Source organism: Lissotriton helveticus, chromosome 1_1 (assembly GCF_964261635.1).
Source record: "Lissotriton helveticus chromosome 1_1, aLisHel1.1, whole genome shotgun sequence".
Taxonomy (NCBI): domain Eukaryota; kingdom Metazoa; phylum Chordata; class Amphibia; order Caudata; family Salamandridae; genus Lissotriton; species Lissotriton helveticus.
The window spans coordinates 1,702,485,076-1,702,506,493 of record NC_136057.1 but is presented as its reverse complement, the minus strand read 5'-3'; the positions used below and the strand labels follow the sequence as shown (position 1 = coordinate 1,702,506,493).

Sequence of the window (21,418 nt, the reverse complement as noted above, 5' to 3'; positions counted from 1 at the left end):
TCACAGGGGTTTCTTAATCTCTGCCGGAACTCCCTACAAAAATAGGCAATGTGCCCAAAACTTTTTTAATGATTTACAATTACCAGAGCCGGTGGCAGTAGTGAAGTGCACTGCACAGCATCCTCATGATGATGTTTCAAGGGACAGTACCCTGGCCGATTCGGCTCCTAAGAATGCCACATTGTCTAAAAGTGCTAATGTTGCTATGTATTTTATGAGAACTGATCTATTTCTCATACCGACAATAAATTATTTGTTTAATTTGCTAAGTTGAGCTCCTGAAAGTAAAAGATTCTATCACTGAGCAGCCCATGTTGGCAGGGATGGCATGATACATGTCACTGCAACCGAATGATATGAACCCTTCTTTTATCCATAGCCCTGAGTCACAGTCTGTGCTATACAATCTGCCATGTCACACAATGTCTAATATAGTGTCTAAAAAGGGAGCAAAGGCTATCCCCACTGCTCACCCACACCCATGGAGCCCCTTTATGTACACGCAGACAGATTTTATACAGATGCATGCAAAATCTGGAAATTACTCTTATGTTCTTGTCATTATGTGCATGCTTTCGGGACGTGTAAAAGCATACCCCGTGACCATGCCAAATTAACAGTGGCCGCAAAACACGCTTCATCAATGGAACCTCAGGCAGCTTGTAAGGCCCTATGGTTAGATCAAGATTTTCATTGCGCTGATCACCTACTGCCCACAGGCAAAGTAGAAAGAAGCAATGGTACCTTTAAGAAGATACTGACGATATGCTCGGAGACACAGTTATAATGGTCCTGTACCCTCCCATTAGCAATATGATCCCTTAGAGCAGTGGCCCTCAACCATTTCAATGGTGCGCCCCACATGGAAAAAAAAGTAATCGCCCCCTCCTCCCCAGTGTGAGAATATATTTTACAATTATTCTAGAAGATTGGCAATGTTTAAATGCCCTTAACCCTCCCTATTTGAACAGTGCCATTGTGTCCCATTATCCCTTTTAAAAATGTAATCAAGTACATGGTTGCCAGCATGCTAGCGGCAATCTGGTATTAATAAAGTGTAAAACTATTCAAAATGTGATTCTTTCACTGAAATGAGAAGGCGGGGAGGGGGGTTACGGATTATTTGGAGGCCCTCACCCTTTGACGCCTACTCCCAGCAAGGCAATGAGTGACAAAAGTTGTTAGTGATGGAACATTACAGAGTGGCCTATTGCAACTCCAACTTTTTATAAGCAAAGTGATTCGCCAGAGGGGCCTGCCTCCCAGTTTAAAGACCTCTGCCGTAGAGCAATTCCTTACCAGGAGACCAATTTGAGTCCGCATGAAACAACCATGGGCTGACCCATGATGCGCCCCTCAAATCCCCCTGTCTCGACTGCTAAGTTGGATTTACAGTTAAATGATGATGCTGTCTTACAATATTGCAGGAAGCTTATATCATGTTTTTACTGCTTCGCTTCAGGCACGCAACCTTATTTGAGTCTCCGACTGAGGCCTGCCATTCTCTCTAGTCTGATGGCTGGGTCTGTATTTGTGTGTACCAGAGGAAGACTCCACTGCAGCCTCGCTGTTGTAGACCCTAGAAAATCTTGCTCATCTCAAATACAGCAATTAACTATTGTGGTTTGGCGACTGGTTCCACTCTTCCCACTGCAAATCAGTTGCTATTTCTAGAGACAACGGAGCTCCTGCCTCTTCTTCAGGGCCTGAGCTTGACCCTAGATCTTCTGCTGAAGCTGTTCCTGCTGTAGCCCTGTTGTCTACCTTCTTTGTGTTCCTTTTCCATGCCTGTTCCTTTTGTGCCATGTGATGTTGCCCCTGGAGCCTCTCATTGCTACTACTTCCGTCGAAGGTAAGGAGCCTCCCCCTTCCGGATACCAGATTCCCCTGTGAGTCTGGCCTGCTATTTCCATTTCGCCTTGAGCATCTGGTTGGTGGTGGGATACATTCTTGTACCTGAATGGCCCCAGTACTTACCAGTAACTTTTATTACTCTTAGTCCAACCCATCCTCGTCCCAGTCTTTAATACAAAAGGAATGTAACCATTTACAAGGAACAGGAAACAAAACAGGAAATGCTAACTATAACAACACCTACCCTCAACTGGGTACTACAAAAAGGCTGGAATTACCAAGCACTTACTGTAATTCAAAGCTTTATTAAAGACCTGGACCTGGGAGAGTGGGATGGCTGTAATGACAGGGAAGATTATGTTTTGGACTAAGAGTAATGACGATAGTAAGTAATTAAGTCATTATCTCTACTATCCCCATCCCAGGCATTACTATTTGAGGCATACCAAAGCAACGACAGGCCTTTGATTCAAACGTCACCACAAACAACAATGTAGTCCCAGTGAACTTTATTTGCTTTCTAGTAAATAAACCAATACACCACTGTTAAAACTAATACCAATCATACCATTGCTGAGTGAAATACTCCCACACATCAGTTCTTCTGTTCTGCTTGTACATTCTAAAATCTATAATGTTTGATGAAGGTGGGGTCTGAGGCCCAGGTAGCAACCCTACAAATCTCTTCCAATAATACCCCTTGAACTTTAGCGTGCGGGCCTTCATTGATCTGGATGTACAGCCTTGTACAGTACACTTTCTGAGATAGTCTCATTTTGAGTCACAATAGGCTCATCGAATAGTCTCCTTCAAACATGACAAAGTTCTTTAGGCATCTTTTTTAACCTGACCAGAAAGGTTAAAGGTTACAAACAGGGAGTTTGTCTTTCTGAGCATACTGAATCAATCAAGATAAATAGCTATAACATCTTTCACATCCAACAAGCTTAACAACCTTTCCTCTTCAGAAGAAGGAGATGGGAAAAACACTGGAAGAATAATTTCCTAAAAGTATAGGTTTAAAAAAGATTTTCGGGTGAAAAGTAAAATACGTTTTCAATTTAATTCAATACTTTATTTCGGCTTTGTCAACCATGAAAGTTCATGAGATAAAACTGGCATTTCGATGCCTCATTAAGATACGAGAGTAACAATAATACAATAAATAGACTTAAAATTTGATTTTAAAGGAACATCAAGTTAAAACACATAAAAATTAGATCTGATACAGTACATACATCTAATAACCCTACTTACCCCCCTCAGATGTCAACCAATTAGGAGGATCTTCATCCTCGACAACCTTTTAAAGTACATGTGTGTCTCGTAATTATTAAAACAGGGTATGGACCGTCCCCTAAAATATCACAGTTAACTTATTAGTTCTAATTCTCCATACCCATAATAAAAATCTAGACATGCTAAACACAATTAGCTCTTTTGTGTCACATCTAAAGATCCTAGAAGCTTCCCAAAGGTTATTTATGCCCAGCAACTTGCACACTGGAATAATCAATTTCTTGCGAGGCAAGACATAGCTAGGACAACAGAACAAACAAGCATTTACAATGCAATGGTTTTGCCTTTGTTAAAGTTAGAGCTATTGGCATTGCTCTTGACATTATTTTTATTTATGTTTATTTTTAACATAAATAAATGGCATTGTCATTTACAATCCCACTAGCTTTATCTCTCGCAAATGACACACACAAACACACACAGAGCCCCCCACACACACAGCCACACAAAGCCCCCCACACACACAGCCACACAGAGCCCTCCACACACCCACACAGAGCCTTCCACACACACCCACACAGCACAAGCAGGCAACAGGGGCACACGGAGGCACCCTGCATAAAAATGTAAACTTGGCTGAAAACCTTCAACCACCCCCTTTTGGGGACTATATCCTGCACTCTTACAGTGCATAATCATCTCCATCCTATCTACTCATCCCACCAACCATATTCATGACCTTACACAACCCCCACTATTGATCACACCCAACGCCTATTAATCTAATCTACCACTAGGAAACAGGACCAAATGCATAAAAGTAATTCCTTGGGAGCACAATACTAATGCCAGTAACCAAAAATAAACACACCAAAGATGATGGGAGGAATGCTTGCATCCCAATCTATCGTTCCTTCTTTGCTCATCATGCCATTTCATTTTGGACTCAGCTATATGTAAATCAGTAAGAACAGTCCAGCCTGAACTGCCAGGACGGGTACTCCCCGAACTGGAAAAGAAGCAACGCAAGACCAGCTGTGCCCTGATTCGATCTGAAAAGGGACTCACTTCTTGTACAACAATGGTGGTGCAGCATCTCCTGTCTTTATACAATTAAATTCTCAATAGCCGCCTACGTGTTTACTAGTTGAAAGAGACTATGGCTCATGGTGGCAAACAAGCAGTGAAGGAGTACTAGGTGTTGTAAGACACCCTTGGTTGATCGGGTCTTGCGATTTGGGTATAACTTGGAGGATGCTGCAAATTGCTAATGAGACAAGTTGCTATTTTATGGCTCATCATCAAACATTGACCATCTTGTAAAAATATAATCCTGAGAAGTTATTTCATGTTCTCTGCTCTGAATGGCCCACTCTGTCGAAGCAACATGATTGTACCTGGTACCCACTGGGATTGATTCCAGTTCGTGAAACTGAGGGTTCTGGGGTGGCTTTCAAGTATGAAAACTAGATGAGTAGGTTGTGTGACAGGAGATAGAATATGTGCAATTTATTCTTTTTAGATGCCCAACGATCAAAGTTAATGTGACCAATCAGGAGAGAGGGATTTGCAGACACAGGAGAAAATACATAGTGTGATTACGAGGGTTGTTGACGACTAGATCTGTTATCGATTGATTATTTTAAATTTTAAATATTATTGTAGGTTTGCAAGTGTATATTTATGAAGAAATGTACAGTATGTTAACTAAAATAAAGAAGTAAATAAAGCACTCCCTGTACAAGAAACCTAAATCTTGAACTATGAGTCAACTTGATTCTGTTTCATCCATATATAGATCAAATCCCTTAAGCAGACCGACCGATTTCTCCACGCTCTTCTCATCTTGGTACATTTACCAGCAGAGCATTGATGCATCGGTGAAGAGTGCTGCAGGCTGGAGTGCAGAATGTCATTAAAACCTACCACAGAACCAAGCAGCCTTCAGCAAAATACAAATGCTTGTTGGGAGATTTCCAACTTCCTTCTTGCTCCTTTTCCTTGTCTTGTTCTCTGTGTCTATCTCGGTCTATTTTGCTCTCACTCTTTCTCTCTGAATTTTCCGCATTATCTATCTATCTATCTATCTATCTATCTATCTTCCTATCTATCTATCTTCCTATCTATCTATCTATCTATCGACCTATCTATTGATCGATCTAGCTACCTGACATTCATTCTTTCTCTTTTTCAGTCCGTCTCAGTCTGTCTCTCTTCCCCCTCCTTCTACCTGTCCCACCCATTCGCGTTTTCTTTTTGTTCCTTATACCTCTCTCTCTCTCTCTCCTTCTCCTTCTCCCTTTCTCTCTCCTCCCTCTTTCTACCTCTCTCTGTGTTTCTCTTTAACAGGACCCTCTCTTGATCTGTATCTATCATTCTTCCTTTCTTTTTTCTCTCTGACATTCTTTCTTTAACCCTGCTCTTACACTCCCTCACTCACCTACTCACCTCTTTGTCCCCTTCTCTCTTTTTTTGTTGCAGTTTTATATAGTGCGAACTCGACCAGAAGGTATTGGAGAGCTTTACATGAGCACCAGTTACCTTACACAAGGACGCATTCATTTTAGGTAGGCAAGTTGAGATTAAGTGATGTGCCCAGAATCACTGGAGGTTGAGCCGAAGCCGAGACACGAATCTGGTTTTCCGGCGCCAAAATCGCCAGGTCTGGCCATTAGGCCACATCCTCTCGATATTTATTTTCCCTTTCTGTCTCGTTTCTCTCCGCTCTCTTTCTTTCCCTCATTATTTCTCTCACATGCACCACTTATCTTGATCCCTCCTCTTGCTTCTTTTCTGTCCTCTCACTTACACACCCCTCCCTTTCACTTTATGTCTCGCCATCTTTGTCTTTCTTGTCTCTCACTCAATCTCTATCTCTCTCTGCCTTTCTCCTGCTGTCCCTCTTTTTTCTCTCTCCCTCCCTCGCCCTCACGCACACTCTCTCTCGTTGTGACGTGTCAGATACACTGCTCCCCAGGCGGGACCTCAGACACCCGTCTAAGGCTGTCAGATGCCACAGCTGTTATTCCTGACAGTGGCTTTTAGCAAACACAGCCAGGGACCTCAGCCCAGTCAGCGGAAAACAAGACAAACATTGTAAAGAAAACAATAATGACAACAATAGGGAATGCCCTGTCACATTGTCATGGTAACTGTTTGCATTCATTCTGCTGCTTAGCTCCTCGTGCACAGCCGGTGCATTGCTAATTGTGAGGAACGAGCCTAGGTCATTTGAGAGGAAATATGGCATTCCTTCGCCTTATCCCACTAATAGATTGTGCTAGATACACCAGGTGCTCTAATTCATGACCGACCACCAGGCCCTCTCACGTGTATGCTTATAAAGAGCCTAGTTTATAATAGGACGCCTCGCAGCGCTGTACATTGTATGCCTGGATCTAACTTGGCCTTCTTCACTGGATACAGAATGATTTAGGGGTTCTTTCTGTTATGCACTATGTAAAGCGTTTAGGATGACACCCGTGATTTACACCTGCCTCTCCCCTATCAGGCGTAGGCCCTACTAAGAGCCTCGTTAGATCTGCCTCGGTATTTTGGTGCGGTAATACCGCACCTGGTAAATACAGATATTATGGGTGTCCTATTACCCAGGGGTGGGTTTAACGTATTCTGGTTTCTGCGCCTCCTATTTAGGAATACTGCGGGAATACACTGTACTTTCGCTCTTACCAGGTGTGCTATCTCGGAATGTGAGTATTGTGCCCATACAAATGCTGTCAGTTTTTCCTGACGAAAAGTGTGAGAGCAAAAACACAGCGGTCTAGTAATTACCGTAAAACTCAGAGTCCTAACTCGGGTGCAAACTCTTGTGAAGCTGCTTACAACATCCGCGTGCCACTGTGCACAGCGTTTTATCTGAGGAGCAGCGCGGAGGTTAGAGCACGTATTAATCCCGCTTTTTACAGCACCGGAAGGCTCCTTGCAACGGGTTACTGCGTCCTGCGGCCACACACGAGGTAAACGGAGGAGGGGGGGGCGGAAAGGCACGAAGAGCGGGAGGGGGGTCGGGAACGGCCACACACTGACAGCGGGAGGGTGAGGGGCGGGAACAGACACACACACACGGACAAAGCAACAAACTAAAAAACAAAGCACTCACCTGGACATCTTCCGGCAGATCTCTTGCTTCCTGCTCTCCACTCCTCCTCCCGATGACGTGGTGGAGGCTCGGCCGGCTGGGCCAATCCCAGCGCGGCCCTGGCTGGAGGCGGACAGCTGCTTCTTTCGGCTGGCCGGCCTGAGGAGAGGGAGGGAAACGGGCTGCCACGGAGCGGGAGGGAGGGGCTATCGAGCGACTTTTGTGCAATCGTCCCGAGCAGGAAGGCTGATGCAGGTGCCGGCAATGCCGGACCAGATTCGGGGGCGTTCCCGGCTTTTGGCTGACGTCGCGTGACGTAGCCAAAAGGGAAAAATTCTCGGGAACGCCCCCGAATCTGGTCTGGGATTGACAGACAGAGCCCTCTACCAATGGCTAGCCTCCATTTATGGAGCTAGCCAATGGGAGGAGGGGGCAGATACCCGACCCCACATAGAGGATATCATTAGATTTTGCTAGCGCATGCGTACTTCGTACGCATTGCGTAGGCAAAACCTAAAAAGTGATCACCAGAAAAGGACATTTGGGGAGTTAGGGAGCTGATTTTGTCCCATGACCGTGTACAGGAATTAAATGGTAGTGTGCCGATTCTAAGCTTAATATACAGGGTTTTGGCCTGAGCTGGGCATATTCTATCTGGAAATGACTCAAAGCACGGGCCACTTTTATAGTATGCTTGTTTAAAATTTACAATAACACCCGTAGCCATTTATTAGGAATGAGTGAGCCATACCTCCTCCATCTTAACAGGTTCACACAGTGCTTTTATCTTCCTTAACCAAGGGGTTCGAACTCACGTATCCAAACTGAGAATCTCCTCCAGGGCTTTTCTAAAAATCTCAAGTTCCAGAGTATTCCAGATTCATACCCAATATGTTAAAAGTTTTAATTGGATCACATGGTCAATTCTTTTTTTTTCCTCAAGAATCTTTTTATTGCCAATTGTGAGAAATATAACATGCAGTGTAATCGTTGGAGACATATTACATCTCGTATACATCCCGTGTTTTTCTTTCATAAAGCTAATAATAGGTACAGCATCAGACGTAGTATCACGGCATATCCCATAATGATACCACTTTACTTCCTGCCTCAATGATATCAACATGTTAATATCAAACGCAACTAACATTTAAATTTTCCTTACATCCCTCACCTCCCCCTTCCCTCCTTAATCCAAAATAATCCAACAAAAAGTGAAAAGGTAAAAAAAAGGAAACCAAAAGATACGAATATAAGACTGTGTACTCAGGGGAAATCTCTAGAGCAAGGTTGCTCATGGGTGTTATCTGAGGCAGACTGTAACCCTAGATCTGAAATAGGTGTAGTGCTCGAGCACGAGTGGGAGGCCCCATGACAAGTAGGAGCCCAGTGAGCCCCAAATATTCTTGAAGTTCTTGAATTTGTTCAGAAAGATGGAGCTTATTCTCTCCACAGTGATGGCATGCCATAATTTCGCAAGCCATTGCGTGAGGGCGGGAGCCTCCATTTTCTTCCATGCCAGCTTGGCTGCCCCCAGGCATAACCAAATTACTGCTTGATCCGATCAGGTCTGGTGGCATAGAGAGTCATCTCTAAGGCCTAATAAGACATAGTCCGGGGTAAGAGGCAAAGGGTAGCCTAGCATCTCCTTGAGTTGAGCCAGGATCTTGGCCCAGAAAGGTCGGGTCAAAGGACAATACCACCATATATGTTGGAAATCTCTCCGCAGTCCACAACTCCTCCAACAAAGTTCTGATGTGTTGGGGAAAAGTTTATGTAGCTTCGTACGATAGAGGTACCAATCATACAGCACTTTGTAGTGGGCCTTTCTCATGACCATGGAGCAGTTATGTCGTATTATATCTTTCCATAGTGCCTTCCATTGGTTGTGCTGTATTTCGTGTCCGTATGTTTGTTCCCAAAAAGTTGTGTACCGTGGCTTTGGGGGAGGGTAGCATGTGAGGCAGTAGAGAGTATAGAAAAGAGATTGCGCCTCTGCTCCCTTTTGTGCTTTTCACAAAGTGTTCAATTTGTGTCACATCTCTTGTTGCCGCTTCTATCACCTTTGGCTGCTATGCCCAGTGACGTAATTGTAGGTAGTGATAGTATTTGATTTGATTTACAGACTTATAGAGAGCGGGTATGCCCAAGGGCGTCTTGGCGCTGGGAATGGCGGGAACGCTGACATTTTGCAGATTCATTGTACTTCTGACCTTTCAGTTAGTGAATAACCATGTTTTCAGCAGTCTTCTAAATGACATCAGTGACTTGCTGTTTTTTATCGACATAGGTATAGACTTCCAGATCTTTGCTGTTCCTAATTGGAAGCTCCTGCCCCTCCCCCCCCCCCCCCCCACCCCTAGCTGGCATATATTTCCTGAGGTGTGTCCTCAGATACAGTGGCCCTTTCCCCTGTAGGGCCTTATATGCTAGGCATTGCAACTTAAATGTAATTCTCTTTCCCACTGGGAGCCAGTGGAGATCTGTCGATGGGAGACTGGTTCATATTTAGGGATATCCAGAATCGGTATTGCCGCTGAGTTCTGCATTCATTGAAGTTTGAGTAGGAACTGTGACTGAAGTCCCACATATAGGGCATTGCCGTAGTCCAGTCGTGATAGGGCCAGTGCTGTGAACCCAGTTTTTAATGCATCCAAGGGGATGAAAGGACGGATCTTCCTAAACATTTTTAAAATGCCCCAAAAGGTGGAGGCAAGCTTATTGATTTGACATTCAAATGTCAGTCTTTCATCAAATACTACCACTAGGTTCCTGACCTTTGTGACAGGAGTTGGGCACTTGCCCAAATCAGCCGGCCACCATCTTGGGGACCAAAAAGAGGTGTCTGACCTTAGTAGCAAAGCCTCTGTTTTTTCACCATTTAAATGAAGGCAATTGTTCTGCATCCATATATTTATCTGTGACATGCAGATGTTAAAAAAAATTGTCTGTCTCCTCATTATTATTTGACACTGATACCACCACCTGCGTATCATCGGCTTAGGAGACAACTGAGAAGCCACATTGCCTCATAATCGTTGCCAGAGGGGCCACATAAATATTAAAAAGTGTGGGGCTCAAGGATTAAAATCTGAGGCACCCCACATGGCAGTTTGAAAGATTTAGAAGCCAGTCCATCCATTTCTACTACAAAAGTTTTGTTTGTTAGGTAGGATGACAGTAGAGTGAGGGTGGTGTCTTGGAAACCCAACTCCTCTAGTCTACCAATTAAAATTTCATGGCTGACAGTATCGAAGGCCGCCGATTGGTCCAACTAAATGAAGGCAGCCTTCCTTCCTGCATCCAATGTTCTTCTGAGTTCCTCTACTGCCGTAACCAGAGCAGTCTCTGTTCCGTGGCCTTCTCTAAACCCATATTGTGAATGGTCTAGATCTCCATCGGAAATAAAGGCTGTAATCTGCCTGTTAATTAGTTTCTCCAACACCTTAAAGTAGAAGGGAATCCTGGAAATCGGCCGATAGCTACTAGGATCGAGGTTTTTTTTTTTTTAATAGAGGCCGAACTGAGGCTGTTTTCCATGACTCTGGGAACAGACCTGACTGTGTTATTTCAGAGAATACTATTCTGAGTTGCTCACTAATCTTAAACACTCTTAAACAAGTTTATTTTATTTTATTTGGTACTCCACTGAGAACCACAAATATTGCATCCATAATAATCCATTATTTACACCATTTTGCTAAAATTGTCATTCTAATACAAAGTAAAAAATTATTTTAAAAATGTATAAAAATTGTAACAAACAAATTCATTAGGTGGTGCTTTACATAAAATAATCAGTTCCTTTGCTGAGTTAATTGCACATTTGGTATATACTGGTTATAAAAACCTCTTTCTTGCCATTACCACTTTCGCATTTGGGCAAATAGATATCAAGTGCTCCAAATCCTGCTCCCCGCCTTCACACAAATTACACATAGAGCTTTCTTTTGAGTGCCATTTAGATGTTACGGTTTTTACAGGTAGTATCCCAAATCGAAGCAGAACAATCGATTTCCTGACCCCATGATTTAAATAAAAAATAATATATTGCTGAGGTTTCTTGAAAACTATAGTTTCAGTAAGATTCGTATATAAAGACAGTTTGGAGCAATACAGGGAGTCGAGGTCGAAACTAAGTCTTGGAGTGAAGTGCTTTAAAAAGAGTTTCAACTGGGCTGATGTCCAAACTAGTAACAAGTTGATGTTAGTCTCTGATAACTTCAAAGCAACCAACACATTTTTTGAGAATACATGTTTGAAGGAGTCGCAGTCAAATGTTTCTTTTTTGAGCAGAGATCAAAGCGTTCCTTCTTCCGCGTGAAGGAGATTATACACCCACCTGATGATATTTGCGATTCCTCGGGAATAGGAACTGGTTAGTGAATACTCAAGGCGGAGAGCTTGTTCTGGTACAACCTGCGACACCTTCGTTAACTTCCATAGGATTTTTCCTGCTTTCAAATCCAAGAAGCTCCATTGGTTTATTGGAATATATTCCAGAGCATATGACAGTACTGGCGGGATCTTGGCGCTATATGCTGTGAGCAAAGAAGAAAAATGCCTTTGTCCTGATGCTGCATATAACCTTGAGAGAGCTCCCGCGTGTACATCAGATTTCCGGGTCAGATTCAGAGTGTGTGACCGATTTTGAAGAGACTTAGTAAAAATTCTGCCTAGATAGTTATATTCGTTTACCTCTTCCACCTTTTTTCCCCCCTAGGGTCCAACTGAATTTTGTGCTCTTTTTCCTTCCTGAAAATGAAACTATTTTTGTTTTTGTGATGTTAGGCATTAGATAATTTTCCACCGTGTAGTTATGCAGTGCATGAAGGCTTCTTTGTAGACCGAATGGAGTTAGATCTAATATAATTATGTCATCTGCATACAACATAGTATTTATATTGTGGGAGGCTATTTTTGGTGGAAAGTTGGGTACTTGCTGAAGACATTGAGGCATATCACTGAGGTAAAGTGAAAACAATAGGGGAGCGAGAAGGCATCCTTGTCGAAGGCCGTTTGGGATCGGGATGGGTCTAGTTAATCCCTTTTCTCTTCCCATTTGGACCTGGCACCAGGTATCTGTGTGCAGTGAGATTAATATACGTAATAGCTGGTCCGGGATGCCCATTTTGCTAAGTTTTCTCCAGTGTTCCTCTATCCACTCGGTCGAACGCGGTGGAAAGAAAAAAAAAAAAAAAAAAAAAAAAGAAGATGAAAGCGGCATATACTGGCTGGGATTTAATGGTCACGTATTTGTCTAGTATGGTTTGCAGCATTGCAATATTGTCAGTGACCGAATGCTTTGGTCTAAATCCTGCCTGGTATAGAGGAATTAGTCCAGATGAAAAGGCCCAGTTTTTAAGATGATTTAATACCGCTGCCGCAAAGATCTTTCCTGTGGCGTCCAGAAGGGCTATCTGTCTGTAATTACCAGGTTGCAGTCTTGATCCCTTTTTAGGTCTCGCGACCTATCGATGCGCGCATGTGCATCGAGCGGAGCGAGAATTCAAGTGGCGAAAACATCATGAAACCACCAGCTTTTTGCTGGCGTTTTCATGGCGTTTTCATGCAGTTCATGTGAACCACGTGAGCAACATGCACGCGCATTCACGGCCAGGGCTTCTCCTCCCCTAATTATTCATGGCCGGCCGCAGGCCGGCCGTACTTTCAGTTTCCCGCTTCTCCTCCCCTAATCATTCATTCCCGGCCGCTCACAGCACATCAAAGGGCTTCGCCCAGCGTGCGCTCTGCATTCTCTCCCCAGCCAGCTTCCCCCAGGCCGTGTTCCCTCATCCCTCGCACCCCCTCCTCCTTCAGGCCCCCACCATTTGCCTTCTCTCTCTGCGTACTTGCTCCAAATTAAGTGGTTAATTGGGCCGCTTTGATTTCCAGTTTACTTCAAACTTCTCCTTCTTCCACTGTTAACACAGGACTTAAGCAACAATCCAAACAAGAAACTATGACGATTTAGACTTCGCTTCTGATAGAACGGGGCATAGATGATGCACGATGTGATATACAGGGAAGCTTCTGCTTGGACATGTTTCTATGTGACATTGTAATCAGATGTATCCCAAAAAGTGGGGGAGAACGGTTTATTGGCTTCCAGTACCGGGTTACTGGGACGTTCGCCCAATCACGCTACATAGCGCAAACTGCACCAGGACATCGAGCACAGGACGATACTGGGCTGTTAATGTTTTTTTCTAGCATCTTAGTCAACGTCTTTCTTCCTCTTCTAGTGTTTGCTCTTTTTCGGTAGGGTAACCTCTTTACCATCATTTTGCATGGATGACTTACATTTTTCCCACTTCCGGGAATTACTTTTTTACAGCACTCCATTGGACTGCATGTGCTTTCTAGGCCTCAACTCTGTACTGCTTCCCCTCACATCCCTGTTCCCCATGCTCTCCTTGTAAATCCCCACACTCTCCAAGCTCATCTTTGCTTCGACTGCTCCTCGCAGTCCCACACCTTTTTTTCCCTAATACGCCAGCTTCTATGTTGCCTCCCTGCCCGTCCTTCCTCCAATAACCCCACCTGATCCACCGTTGCAGTCCCACCCTCCCCATTGTGTTTTTATACGTTTCTTTTGTATGTTTAATGTGATAGCGCATGTGACGTGAACACAATTTCCTTACTGACTGAACCCCGTATAAGAGTCTCTACTTTACCGCCTCGTGAGCCCATGGTCTACTGTGTAACCTGTTAGCCTGCCTTCCGTGACTCGCATTAGATCATCAGAGGCAGCCCAGCCCAGCAGGCAGCCCACTCCCCTCTCCATATGGGCAGCCCACCCCCTCCCTCTCCAGCGCCTGCCTTCTCTCTCTGCGTACTTGCCCTAAATTAAGTGGTTAATTGGGCCGCTTTGATTTCCAGTTTACTTCAAACTTCTCCTTCTTCCACTGTTAACACAGGACTTAAGCAACAATCCAAACAAGAAACTGAATATATTTGACAACTCTTTGCCTTCCGTCAGCAGAAACATTAATTATCCAGTGCTCAAAGGCTTCTGCTCCCCCTCACTCCCTTTCCTACCCCCACTTGCTGGCCACGTCAAACGCGAGAGCTTTAAAGGGGCTTGCTTGAAGGCAATCTGCTTCCCCCTAATCAGTTTTTCCTTTGATGTCCGCCGCGCGTGGCCTCTGCCTGTCACCTAACACGGTTGTTGGTGCTACCACCTCTCACAAAGCTGCATTTACAATTCTGAGCAGCACTGTATATAAAAGTGCCAGTAATCGAAATCGGCAAGCTTTTTTTTTTTTTTTTGGTTGGATTAAGATTGGATGTTTGCTGCATTATCTTGCCCCCCCTCAGTTGGATTGCACTTTGTCTTCGCTGTGTTTAAAATTAATCTCAGTGCAGGGAAGGTTATTTACTGCAGACGTTTTCTGCTTTCAGTTTCTCTCTCTCACTGAGGCGCAAGGCTGCCCACTGCATTTTAGACGCAGAGACGATCCCCTTCTCCGTTCCATCTTAGGCGCACGACATCCCGATGTGCTGCAAAAGAAATTTGCATCCAAGATGGAATCCCCGCTGTGGTGCAAATTGTGCACTAAGGGTTTCTACTTGTTGATTGTAACGAGTATTCAACCAGTTTTCAGTAATTGGAAAACATCTCTGTAGCGAACATCAAAGCTCAGTGTTGTGCCTGTGTATGTGTGCGCATCTGTGTGTGTGTGTGCATCAGTGTGTGTGTGTGTGTGCACTCTGGGACGTGTGCGTCTCAATGTGTGTGTGCCTGTATAGGTGTGCGCATCTACGGGTCAATCTAGCGCTATAAACAACTTTAAAAATAAAATAAATAAATAAATCTGTGTGTGTGCATGTGCGTACCTTGGCCTGTGTGTGCATGCCTGGGCGTGTATGCGCATCTGTGTCTGTGTGCGTGCCTGGGGTTGTGTGTGTGTATCTGTGTGTGCATGCTTGTGTATGTTTGCCTATGTATGTGAAAGCATCTGTGTGCGTTTGCCTGTGTATGTCAAAGCGTTTGTGTGTGTGTGTGCGTGCTCCTTTACTTTCCACTTTTCGTGGCCACCAATTCCCCCCCACCCCCACAGACACCCCCGAAGTTTCTCCGCTTTCTTCTTCTGCCGCCTGGGTGTTAATCTCCCCTCCGACCGTAAACACCGGCCCCCCATCATTTTATCTGTGGCCTCATAGGAGCCCCGATGCGCATGCGCAGTAGAGAAATAAAGCCAAGGTGGAACAAGAATTGGCATTGCCAATAGGTCTCGCTTGTGGGACCTTATAAGTATTTAGTTTTGCAGCACAATATCCTTGTTGCATAATCGGATATTGTGCTGCAAAACTAATACTTATAAGGTCCCCAAGCGAGACCTATTGGCAATGCCAATGCTTGTTGTGTATAGGTATGATGCTCCCTTTCCAAGATTTGGGGATTTCCCCAGCTTTAAAAATGTAGTTGAAGAGGGGAGATAGCATCTTGCTCCATTCTTTGGGATTGGACTGGAGGACCTTGATTGGAATTTGGTCAGGACCAGTTGCTCCTGTTGTTCTCGCCTTTCTTATATGTATCTCGATAGAAAAAGGGGTAGATGTTACGTTGTTTAATGATTTTATTTCTATTTCTAAGTTCCTATCGTAATTATGGTCCATTTTTGAGTTGGTATTAGTTTTATATAAATTAGCAAGGTAGAGTTCCCATTCTTTTGGGGGCACCAGAGTGGCTTGTAGTGCTTTTTTCGTGCCAGATTCTTTGGCAATTATGCTCCAATATGCGCGTTGATTGTTTTGTTTCGCTGCTATCTGCAGGTCCACCCAATTTTTGTCTTGGGTTATTCTCTTATGTTTTTCTTTTTCTCTCCTGCGTTGGTTCTTCAGTTTATTGATTTCTACCTGTTTGGACGGTGAATTTTCTAGGAACTGTGCTCACTAATCATTTCTGTGAAGATATGAAAAACTTTAGGAGGGCATGGGTCAGATGGGGCTCCTGACTTAGTAGTCTTTGCCACTTGGGTAACCTGTTCCTCCATGGGCGGGAGGAAGGAAAAATGAGTGCCAGATGCTAATGTATGTGGCCCTGGCTTGGTTCTATTAGAAGATGGGTTGTTACTATCTTTAAAGGTTTTGTATACTGTCTCCACTTTGTTAGTAAAGAATCGTCCTAGAGTGTTGCAAAACTCCAGACTATTCATCTTCTGAGAATTCCCTGGAAGGTTGGCTAGTTTTTTCACTGTGTCAAACAACTCTCTACTGGAGTTCTTGGCCTCCAAAATGGTCTGTGTAAAATATTTGCTTTTTTCCTCTAAAATCATTTTCTGACAAGGTGTGTGCATATTAAGCTTTCCTCGCCTCATCATAGTTAACTCCCCACTTTCTTTCGGACCTTCTACATGCTTTTTTCTGTTCCCTAAGTTTTTAAGAACCAAGGTTCAGAGGGTTTTTTACTTTTGGGGCGAGGGCTCTTTTTGGGGGCTACTATATCTACCGCTGCTTTAACCCAGGTGTTTACTCTATTAACCATAGCGTTAGAATCAAGCTCTAAATTTGTTTTTGATGCACGTAGTAGGGCCTGTAGATTTGGGATGTTAATTTTTGCCCAGTCCTGATAGACGACTGTGGCCTGGGTGTCGGTTAATATTGTTTGTTGCCAGGTAATACTGTACAGTGAATATTATGGCTTTGTGGTTCCGACCACGGAACAGGAATAATTCCGACACTTCTACCCTGGGATTAGAAGTGAAGATTCCATCCAGGGTATGCCCTGCAATATGTGTCTCTTGCCTGACTATCTGCCCCAGAGAGAAACTCGCCATTGCATCAATATGCGCTGCTGATTTATTGTCATTTTCCCTTTCTAGATGATAATTAAAATCACCTAATACTGTAAAGTCTGAACAGTTTATACTGGACTCCAAAAAGGGGTTAATATTTTCCATCAGCGGGGTGTGTGCATTCGGTGGACGATTTATAAGAAGTCCTTTTAGCGCATAGTTGTTATTAAGTATTATCTGGAAAGATAATGTTTCACAGTCCGGTGAGCTGCCTATCGAACATCCAACCACTCTCAATCCTTCTCTGGAGATGATGGCAAGCCCCCCCCCCCGCTTGTGTTTTCTATCAGCTCTAATCATAGTTACCTGCAGGGAGTGCTAATGTCAGCTCTGGATCTAATGCTGCATCTGCCCAGGTCTCGGTTATAAAGGCCATATCTAACTTGTGACTTTCTATCAATTCTGATAGTTCTATGTTATGTTTTACTAGTGAGCGTGCATTAATTAACACTGCTTTAATCACCTTAATATGAACCATGTGTGTTGGTTTTTCCTGAATACTCAAGTTCTTCACTTTCGTATATCTGTACTGCAGCCTACAGTGTTCGCACCTCTTTGGCTCTTTTCTGAGATCAAGAGGCGTACCACAAGAGGTTTTACTCTTTTGATTCAGCATTAGCAAATCGTCTCATGAGTATGTTATAAGATTCTGTGCTGTGGAGAAATGCACAGGGGTTATGGCGTCAGGGCGTGGGCCGGGCGGGGGCCAGGCGCAGACGGGCTTGCCTTAGGCGCACCCGCTGCGCGTTTGCGCCATCCTCACTTTTATCTCCCCCGGGCCGTAAAGTCTGTCCCGCTAAACAAAACTCCCAAAATGTTGGTCCCGCGTTCTAGGAGCGGACCCCGGGAGTAAATGCCCACGATAAAGTGCAAGGAGCCGACCTGATCCTGCAGAATTTGTACCCCATTCTCTGTAGCTTCTACTTTCCATTCCACTGTGTGTACAGTTTGCAAAGCTCTCCATCTTGCACTATATTCTTTTCCATGGAAGCTACTGTTGCATTCTTATCCCCCAAGTTTGCATAGACAGACTGAAGTAAGGTCGTGTCACCTTCAGTCATTTAAGTCTCGGAGGGTTTCCTCCAGGCATTTTGTCTGTTACCTCTCTGTGTCAGTTTGTCCTCCTTACTTCTCTTCATAAACACTGTGTCAGGGCTACATCAGAGAAGTAGCGCCTCAGCTTCTATCCTACACAGTAGAAAATCCACAAAAAGGATTAATCAACGCAGGTCTCTGGAGTACAGGAGAAGCCTACATGGTCACTGCTAACAGGGCATCACTTCCAGCATGCTGTTTGGTAGAATTATCTGCCTCTAGTGTCATAATGGTATCAGTCACCAGCCATGAGGGTACAGCCTTGTCTCTCTTGCTCATCTCCAGTCACCGCAAGCAACCGGAATGCAGCTACAGGGAATCGCATTCCTAGTTTCACCACAGTCTTCCGCTGCATGCATCTCCCAGTCAACATTTCTCACCCGGGTACTTAGCCAAACAAGAAACACCACCATCCGCTCTACATCATCCTTTGCGGTTTCATAGCCAGATCGGATAAGGCTAAAAGTCACCATCACCAGGTCCTGCTGCCGGTGGGTCTCTGTGCACACCACCTCAAAGGGCATGCCACATTCCTACACCTCAGCAGCAGATTCTGCTACACCCCCAGCCATGCACCATAGCATTAGAACAGAGAGCTGATCATAAGCCACCGGGATTCATGGCCACCTTGGTCCAGGAAGGCACCATATGTTAAATGCAACTTTGACCTTGATTGCGTGCCAGTGCCAGTCACAGAAAACTGAGGGGAAGCTCTTGAGAAACAAGTTGAGCCACAGCCTGACGAGCAGCTTTAATCACTTGGAGGAACCACGATGCTAAGTTGGCATTACCAAAGATTAGTCAGAGTATGATTAAATGATGATCAACTGCTTTCAGTCAGAGGCCAAAAGGTCTTTATTTCAAGTCAGTGCAGGAAATAGTTTACAGAATTGGCTCGATTTTTGATGCGTGAAGATAGCAATAAGATGTTATTCATTATGAAACTAAGATTGTATTGTTGGGGAATGGATGGGAACCATTCAATTTAAGCTCATCACATAGGAAAGGTTTGAATGTATTTTTCAGCTTGCGATCATGAGGATGGACTTTTTTCCAGAGACTCAGTCTGAGAAAGTAGTTTGCCATTGACTTCTGTAGTTTTGTGAGAGGACTTTGAGGTCAGAATCTCTTTGATACAGAAGGTTTTTACAAAAAGATGTGTTAAAATGGAAGAGAAGCAATTCAGAACTTGATTACCCGGGTATCTTGCAGCCTAGGGTGGTCAATAGTGTTGAACACCACTAATATATCTAGCAATGAGTAGGCTTGGATTATCCTCAGTTAATAAGTGATGACCCAATTGGTATTCAGCAAGCAAGTGGGCGCCATTTCTATATTTGATTAGCTGTTTTTGAGGCACCCCATTTAATGGCTTTCCCTAGTCAGGGTAAGTTGGAGACTGGTCTGAAACTAATCAACAGGCTAGGGCCAAGGTTTGACTTTTACACAATTGGAGTGATCTTGCCTGTTTTTACAGAATGATGAAAAACACCCTTAGCGGTTGACGAACTAATCATTTGACACATTGCATTTTCAATGAGATAGAAATTAGAATTGATGAACTTGTGAACTGATAGGTTATCGTGATGTTATTGAGTGGCTCTGAGCTGGATTACTCTTTTCAATAGTTTGTTTGTCGTCCCTAATACAAGGCTGTTCCTAGTGGTCATTGATTTTGGGTAGATTGGGTGAAACAATGTCACAGATTAGATCAATTGCGTTAATGACGAAAGAGGTATTCATTGTATTTGGCCTATATAACCAGGAAGGCATTTGCAGGACTGCATTTGAAGATAATGTTCACATAGATTTACTGCCTCAATAAAATTAACTTCAGCTCTTGTTGTACTCATTTTGTTATTTTTTAAAATATGTTTTGGCAGATGCCACTTAGACCAGTAAATAAAAAAATATATATTTAGGTATAAAAAATGTTTTTACCTTAAACATTTTTTAAATAAATGTCACCTACCAGCCCCTCCACACTTGCAGGTGCAGATACGCAATGGAGAGCAACAGTGAGAAAGCAACAGGCAACCTCGAGGCTAAGGAGAAAGGAGGGGAAATAAAAACACATGCACTAAATGGCAATGCAAAATAAATAACCACTGTCAAAGCTTTATTTAAAAAGTGTAAGGGCAGGCAACAATTTGCTATCTTCACTACAAAAAAAATGCTACACTTACAAATAAAAATAAATTTTAAAAAAGAGGTGCAAGGAAGTACAGGGCGACATCAAAGGAGCGGGTTGGGGAGAAAAGGAAAAGAGTCACAACTCAGAGGGAGCAATAAGAAAGGTGTAGAGATGCACACGAGGGACAGAACACAGGGTGAAGGAATAAGCCCAACGGTGAGGGCAAGTCAGAGCGCTGCTGGTACAACAAATTTGTGCAAAAAGGAGCAACACAGAGGAAGGGAGAGAGAATCACACACGAGAGACAGCTAGAAAACACATGCACACTCATGGAGTGCTTATTTAAAAAGAAGAAAGTAGTTCCCAAAAAGTGTGCCGGAGAAAGGACACCAGTAAAGAGGAAATGCTCCAGGAAAAAGGACAAACACAGAATGCACAAGACGAGTCATTGACTAAGAAGCAAATGAGAGTGACAAAGCCAACCAATGGTAAGCAATATACAGGCTTTTAAGCCCAATGTAGGATCTTGGTAAGCTGACAATAGGTGTTTTGCAACTAGAGAACTTGTGCCCCATCTAAAAATTAGTTTCTGGAAAGTGAGCAGTGAAAGTATACATGTCGTCCAATCAAAAGTGACGGTAGAGAAGCTATGTTCCATGGAATGGGCAAAAAGATAAAGAGGAATCAAAACCACTGAATAAGAAAAAGCCAAATGAGAGGCACAAGAAGGCCCAACATTTGTAAGCAAAGGATTTGCACAAAGCCAATTCAAAATTGTTGGTATGGTCAACATGACGTCTTTTGCACACAGATAGCTTTTAACTAAAAGTGGTCTGTGGACAAGGCCTAAAAAGGTGCAAAGTACTCCCTTGTGAAACCATCTGTAAAGTTTACCTATGCAGCTGAAATCTATGTGAAGTGAAAAATGCTAGTAGTAACATGGTTTAGAATGTTTAATTATTCTCCAAGTAGCTATATGTAGAATTCAAGAAGTAAGACTCATTACTTCGAGGGAACGCTATAAATTTTTTTATAGACTTTAAGAATAAGGCAGCCAATCTTATAGAACAAAACCATTCAAATGTTTCACCCCCACACATGGTCTAGTTAGTTCTCATTTAAAACGGCTGCCATTTTTCAAGTTCAGAGTTCTTGTAGTTGCAGTAGGACTCTCTAGTCCTAATTATTTGTGAAGTC

General features: G+C 43.6%; 1 long non-coding RNA gene across 1 annotated transcript in view; it reads right to left on the bottom strand.

Moving 5' to 3' along the window:
* Nucleotides 1-21,418, bottom strand: part of LOC144774021 (uncharacterized) — a 538,416-nt gene that overhangs the window by 330,740 nt on the left and 186,258 nt on the right. Inside the window, exon 2 of the long non-coding RNA XR_013600087.1 lies at nucleotides 20,060-20,132. This is a non-coding gene — a long non-coding RNA (uncharacterized LOC144774021). The remainder of the gene's footprint in view (nucleotides 1-20,059; nucleotides 20,133-21,418) is intronic.